The sequence below is a fragment of the Oreochromis aureus genome, unplaced genomic scaffold (genome assembly GCF_013358895.1).
Source record: "Oreochromis aureus strain Israel breed Guangdong unplaced genomic scaffold, ZZ_aureus HiC_scaffold_84, whole genome shotgun sequence".
Classification (NCBI taxonomy): Eukaryota; Metazoa; Chordata; class Actinopteri; order Cichliformes; family Cichlidae; genus Oreochromis; species Oreochromis aureus.
The window spans coordinates 79,392-86,821 of NW_024108982.1; the positions used below are offsets into that span (position 1 = coordinate 79,392).

The 7,430-nt window shown below is 37.7% G+C and overlaps 1 long non-coding RNA gene across 1 annotated transcript; it reads left to right on the forward strand.

The window, feature by feature from the left end:
* The first annotated feature begins 4,233 nt into the window (after positions 1 to 4,233).
* LOC120437322 lies at positions 4,234 to 5,096 on the forward strand. Its single transcript, XR_005611018.1, has 3 exons — positions 4,234 to 4,412; positions 4,610 to 4,739; positions 4,829 to 5,096. It is a non-coding gene; the product is annotated as an uncharacterized LOC120437322 (long non-coding RNA).
* The last annotated feature ends 2,334 nt before the right edge of the window (positions 5,097 to 7,430 follow it).

Consider the following 7,430-nt stretch of genomic DNA (forward strand, 5'->3'; position numbering starts at 1 on the left):
ATTTTGCTGCCCTGTGCCGGTTGGTGAGTGGTCCAAATGAAGGAAAAGATGTGCTTCCTCTTCTAAACCAGCTTGGATTTGTACAAAGGCGAAAGAATGATAAACCAGCTATAATCAGGTATTACCACTGCTCACAAGAAAAAGATCCTGAGCAATATTATGGTCGACTGTTGAGACTTTACCTTCCACACAGATCAGAGCAGGAACTGAAACCACAAGGGTTCCAAACCTATCAGTCCTTCTACAACTCGGGTTTTGTACGACTTCCATGTTCAGACCACAGTGAGTCTGTGAAAAGGGTTGTAAAGAGAAATAAAGACAAGTATGAGAAGAACTCTGAGGATATTGAGAGTGCACTGGAAGAGTTTGAACAAAATAGGGACGTTGTGATTGATGAATGGTGTAATCTTGCTCCTGAATCTGAAGTTGTGAGGATGCAATGTGATGAGAATCTTCCTGAGAGACATTCTGATGATGAGAACGAACAGGAGAATGTTCCCGACTACAGTCGTCAGTCTGATGCTGTAACAGAGATCAGAGCCGTCAGAGAACAACCTGCAGTCGATCCAGCTGTGGTACGTGTAATGTATCAGAATCTGAACCAGAAGCAGGCCTGCGTGTTCTATGCTATAAGAGACTGGTGTATTCAGCGAGTTTGTGGTTTGAACCCAGATCCATTTTTCTTCTATATCAACGGTGGTGCAGGAACTGGAAAATCACATCTGATTAAATGTATTCACTCTGAAGCATCAAAGATCCTGAGCAGACTGCCTGCTAATGCAGAAGAAGCTGACATATCAAATCCAACTGTTTTACTGACGTCATTTACCGGTACAGCAGCTTTTTCTATCAATGGCTCTACGTTACATTCTCTACTCAAACTACCCAGGAGTCTGAAACCACCCATTCAAGGACTTGGTAATCAACTGGATGAAGTCAGATCTGAGCTTATAAATGCTGAAATTATTGTTATTGATGAGATTTCAATGGTTTCGAAACCCCTTTTTGCTTATGTGGATGCAAGACTGAAACAAATCAAAGGCACTCAGAGACCTTTTGGTGGAATGTCAGTTTTAGCTGTTGGAGATTTTTACCAGCTGCCACCAGTGCGACAGTCTAAACCTCTCTGCGTTTATGATCCAGAACAGATTGACCTGTGGCAGGAACATTTTCAGATGATCACTCTAACGGAGATCATGCGTCAGAAAGATGATGTGGCCTTTGCAGAGATGTTGAACAGGATTAGAGTCAAAGAAAAGACAGATCAGCTTTCTCAGTGCGACAGAGATTTGTTGTCACAGGCTGTGACTGCACCAGAAGAATGTCCAATCGAGGTCTTACACATTTATGCCACCAACAAGAATGTTGAATCCCACAACACAGATACGCTCAAGAAGCTTCATTCAAACATTATAATCATCAATGCAGACGATTTTCAGAAGGATAAATGTACAGGCAGAATGGCACGAAGAGACAGACCATTTACAGGTGGGAGAAATGATTTACCCGACACCCTGAATGTTGCTGAAGGAGCTCGAGTGATGCTGACCAGAAACTTGGACACACTAAACGGTTTGGTCAATGGTGCTTTTGGTATACTGATAAAGGTGGTGAGATCTGAAAATGATGGACAAATAATTAAACTGGGGCTCAGAATGGACAACCGGCAGCCTATGAGACACAACCGCAGTGCTAATGCAGCATCTGATGATCTGGTTTACATTGAGAGAGCAGAGGAGAGTCTGAAGTTTAAAGGAGCGGTACGCAGACAGTTTCCTGTAAAGCTAGCATTCGCCTGCACAATCCACAAAACTCAGGGTCTTACAACACAGACAGCTGTAGTTTCAATGAAGAACATTTTTGAACCAGGTATGGCTTATGTTGCTCTCAGCAGGGTGACGTCTCTCAGTGGACTCTATTTACAGGACTTGGATGAGAACAAGATTTATGCCAATCCTGAGGTAACTGCAGCGCTCCAAACCATGAGACAAGCCAGCGTTGAGGAAATGATGCCTCTTCTTCAGGTCAGAGAAACAGCCAGCAGACCTGACACTCTTATACTGATCCATCACAATACGGAGGGCTTGCCATCTCACATCAGTGACATCAAGAGTCATCATGAAATGTGTTTAGCAGATGTTTTGTGTCTCACAGAGTCTCACCTCAAGGCTCCTTTGTTGCAGACAGTCTTCATTTGGACGGCTACACCATGTTCAAACGCATAACAGACATGTGTCCTACACAAACTTTCCTCACATGGCCAGCAGAAGTGGTGGTGGAGTTGTTGTGTATTTGAGGAATTATTTTCAGGTTCAGGTAAAACAGTATCTGCATAATGTCACTGATCTTGAGTTCTTAGTGTTGAAGGTTCAGGCTCCATTCCCTGCGCTCATTGCTGTTGTGTACAGACCTCCTGACTACAGTTTGACACCATTCATGCAAAACCTGGTAAGTCTTTTAGATTCACTTGAAATAATGGACTGTCACCCAATAATTGTGTGTGGAGATTTTAATGAGAACCAGTTACAGAGTGGAAGAAAACAGATTCTGGAGCAGTTTCAGTCGAGAGGGTATTCACAGCTGATCACTTCTGCCACTACAGACAAGAACACCCTGCTTGACCTCATTTTTATTTCTCAGCCACAGAAAAGTCTCTATTCAGGTGTCCTGAGAACATATTACAGTTACCACAACCCTGTGTTTTGTGTCCTGTCCTCCAGCCAATCATGAAGTCGTCTGGTGAGTTTTGAAACAATTACAGATCATGTTTGTTACAGAGTTTACTGATTGTAGAGCATGAAAAAGATTTTTCATTGAAAAAATTGTCTTCCCTACTCTGTCTGTCAGAAGACCCTTTCTTATTGCAATGTTATTAATCATTTCACCAAATCATGGCTGAACTTCATGCAGAGCAGGGAACATCTCCCTTCTGTTATCATGCACCTCTGATCTGAAATGTGCTGCAACATTTATTAAACCAACATCATTTATTTTTTATCCTCATGTTTTAAATTACTAAATCTACTCTTTTAAAATGCATTTTTTCATTGATGTAAATTGTCCTCTCCTTTTGTTGATAGTTTATTTTACTGTGATGTATGTATCTCAAGAAATGAGAGCTTCCCTCAAAGGGCTTTCAAATTATTAAATAGTAAATAAATAAATCCCAGATAAATGCAGGTATTTATTATAGGTCACATGCATAAATGCAGACACTTATATTTTATTGATTATAATAGATTTTGTAGAATCAAAGGTTTGTTTGGTGAATGAGTTTTGTTGATCATGTTTTACAGGTAAAAGAAAAAAGTCAAAAGTTTTAAACTATCTTTAGGCTACCAGAGATTTCTGTAATACAAATACTTTTAGAGCTAACAGAATGTGTATAAAAACTGATTTAGATATAAATGGAAAGTTTCTGCATCCATTTTCTGACTTGGCCTTTATCCGGGTGGGTTTGGGTTTGGGTGGATAAAGGCCAAGTCAGAATTCTCGGAGCAGCTGGAAAAAGCTACAAAGACATCAGAAAGCATGGGCTTTAGGTGTAGCCCATACTTTCTGATGCACTAAGTAGATTTAGTAACTGGCACCCCATACCAACATTATATTGACACTTGGGGCTGAGATGGGTGGGTGGGGAGGGTGGGTAGTGTTTAAAGCACTTTATGTTTTGTAGGTTTATTTTCTTCAGACAGGGCACACACAGTCATGTGTCCTTTGTGGCAAAAGCTTCAAACGTCACCATCCTCAGCTGAAACAACAACATCTTAACACCATCTTCATGAACTGCTGAGCCAAACCTGATCCATCAGTGCTGGACTGCACAGATAACTACATGCCACAAGGAGACTGCTGTTTTATGAACTGCCATACCAGTGTGTCTTCAATGGAGAAGATGACACACCCATCACCTGACCTCCTGCCTGATCTGGAGACCATCATCATGCTGCCACACTACACACCTCTGAGACCATCAATGATGACTCATACTGAGGAAACTGTATTTCCTGTCAGAGATGCTCAGTGATCCTCAGAGCAGAGAGGTATGATTCTTTATCTTTATTAAAAATGTCAGTGCTTTTAATTCAATTAATTAATTTAAATCCTGATTATTGCATAAATAATTCCACACTCAAATGATTAAACTAGTTGGCACTTGAGTGAGTTTTAATTCACATTATGGATTACAAATCTATGCTTTTTCTATTTTGTCTCTCTGTGCAGGTATTGCTGTCTTCTGAGTTCATATCAGTGTGACATCAGTGGAGAAGATCACATCACCTGAGCTCCTGCCTAATCTAGAGACCATCACCATGCTGCCACAGTCAACACCTCTGAAACCATCAAGGATGACTCATACTGAGGAAACTGTACTTCGTGTCAGAGTCCAGTGATCTACAGAGCAGAGAAAGGTATGATTTTTTATCTTTGATAAAAACAAAATACATGTCAGAGCTTTTAATTTAATCAATTAATTAATTTAAATCCTGTTTATTTCATAAATAATTCCACACTCAAATGATTAAACTAGTTGGCACTTGAGTGAGTTTTAATTCACATTATGGATGAAAAATCTATGTGTTTTTTTCTACTCTGTCTCTCTGTGCAGGTACTGCTGTCTTCTGAGTTTTTCAGTTTCCAAACTGAGATATTCAAACCTCATCACAGAGCTTGTGTCTATCTTCACCAATCTCACACTCACATGGTGTGAGATTGCTCTGGCCTGCAGCACCTATGAGGTATTTCAATATTTTCTCATTGTATAACTTGTTTGTAGTTTTTATGCCTCAACACCAATGAAATGTTGTTTTTTCTGTATTTTTTTTAGAACAAGCTCGTCCTGCATGCCTGCATTTCAGCTTCTTAGACTCTACACAAGTGGACAGAGTGTCAGTGTTTGACCGCTCTTATAGACACCGACTTCTGTCACCTCACTGCTACTGATCTGGCACCTCACTCCAGGAAGACAGAGGGTTGCAAGCCTGTCATCGTTTCCAGTGTGACTTTGCATTCCATTGTGTAAATTATATTTTATATGTTTTTGTCTTCTTTTTGATTTAGATGCAGTGATCGGATATGCTGGGGCTTTGTTAACAGTGTGGAAAACGTGTTTGTGATGGTATTTAAAATGAGGCTTTAAGGTGACAGTTTCCATGTAATTTCAGTCCTTTACTAAACAAAAACATCTTTTCATAACATCTTTTTTTTTTTTTAGCAGCACATCATTGGTCAAAGGTAAAAGAGTCACATGTCACATCAACAATGAATTTTTGACTCTATTTGTGTCACCAGATTTAACAAACAATATCAGTATCAAATCATATGATATTATATGATATATCATTTGAAACTGAGCTTTGGATTAATGTGGAAATATATTGTTTTGTATTTTCGATTGTTGAATATTTATGTTGTAGAAAAACCCAATCTATTTACCCAAACAACGTAACTTGTTTGGGTAAATAGTGGATTAGTGTAATTTTAGTCTATAAGCATAGCAACCTGAATTCATACAAACACACAGCTCTAAATCTTGAATTGTTGGATGCACAATAATGATCATTTGATTATTATGGACATTTAAATCAGAATCTATTGAACCATTACATATATTCTTTATAAAGATTACACAACCTCAAAATGCAAAAAAAAAGAAAGTGTTTTAGAGGATAAATAAAGAAAGCTCAAAGTGTGTTTGTATGAATACTGCCTTAGTATGGGGTGTCAGTAAGTACATGAGTATGGAATAGGTGTAACAGTGGTTTTCCACATCTGTGCTTAGACTGCTCTAATATGTACAGATAATCGGTCAGACATATAGTTTGACCCATTAAGTCTGTTTGAAAAGTTCATGAAGTTCATGAAGGTCTCATCCAGTGCTATGTGTTTCTGTTTATCATTTTATATGAGGTCACACAGCTGACTTGAGTTTTGATCAGAGTAGAACCATAACATACAATATTCTTGCCAAAACAGGTGCACCCTGTTTTGGAAATATTCTTTATTTCATCCCTGTTTCTTTAAATATGTGCATCAATTGTTCAGCTGTGTGACTCTCCATACCTGAAATATATCCCAATGTCGGCTTTATTTCAACAGTATTTTGTAGTTTGGTACCATATTTATTATCAAATCAAGAAGCTGTAATTGAAAAAAAAAGCTCTTGAAAGTTACATGTGCTATATGTAGCTGTAGCTCAGGTGTCAGAGCAGGTCAGCTACTAATTGGAAGGTTTGTGTTTCAATCTCAATCTGCTCCAGTCTGGAGCATGCCAAATATCCTTGGGTATGATACTAACCCCATGTTGCCCTTTGATGCATCCATCGGAGTGTGAATGTGTATGAATGTCAGATAGTGAGCACTTAAAAGGTTAGAAAAGGTGCTTGTGTGATTGGTTGAATGAATTAGTTGTATAAAGTGCTTTGAGTGCTCAGATAGAGTAGAAAAGCATGTTGTTTATCCTTGACATACGGTGTGTGCACAAAACTCCAGCAAATTAGAGAATATATTTTGTCTTTCACTTCCTGCTTTTATATGTGTATATTTTTGCAGTTAATAGCCTATCATGTGGCTTCCTATCTTAAGGACATAAACATAAACATGGCAAACAAAGATATTTACAATTCTAACAGATGCTTCAATTGTTTGTATAGATTTTAGATTCATTTGATTTGCATTTTCTAATAATATTTTTCTGATTGTCCCAAATGGTATTTTTATTTCTGTATGCCATTATTGTAATCTTTGATCTTATGTTTGCATAAATATTCAAATGTTTTACTTTTCTACTACTGTGTTTCTACTTTCTAAACTTTCTGCCACTCTTTGGAATTTCAATAACATTTTATTTTTGTTTGTTTTATCTCTGACCACAGTATCTTGTGCATTTATTACCTAAATGCTGTTTGTGTGTTTTGTTTTCTTGTTTTTGGGGTTTTTTTTTTTTTGCCATTTTACATTTCAACAGCTGTACAAACTCTGCAATTTTACGTTGGTTTTGTTCCACATTTGTTTATCTGCTGGTTGTTTTTTTTTTTCCTTTTCTAATGTTTCTGGTAATTTTTCACACTTGAACAACAAGTAGCTTTGAGTTTACTTCAGCGTTTTCAGCTATTTTCTGCTGACAGTTTGGCTTAATTATTACATATCTGCAAAATTATAGCACTTCTGCTAAGTTGTAATATTTCTGCCAAGTTATTAATTTTCTGCTAAATTATATTATTTCTGCTAGGTTACACTACTTCTGCTAAGTTATGTTTTGCTAAATTATTAGATTTCTGCTGAGTCTTACCTTCTGGTAAACCACAATATTTCTGCTAAATTGTTATGTTTCTTAAAAGTTATTGCATTTCTGCTAAGTTATTACATTTTGTTAACTTTATATGGTTCTACAAAGTTATTAAAATTTCAAGACCTTTTCAAATACTGAC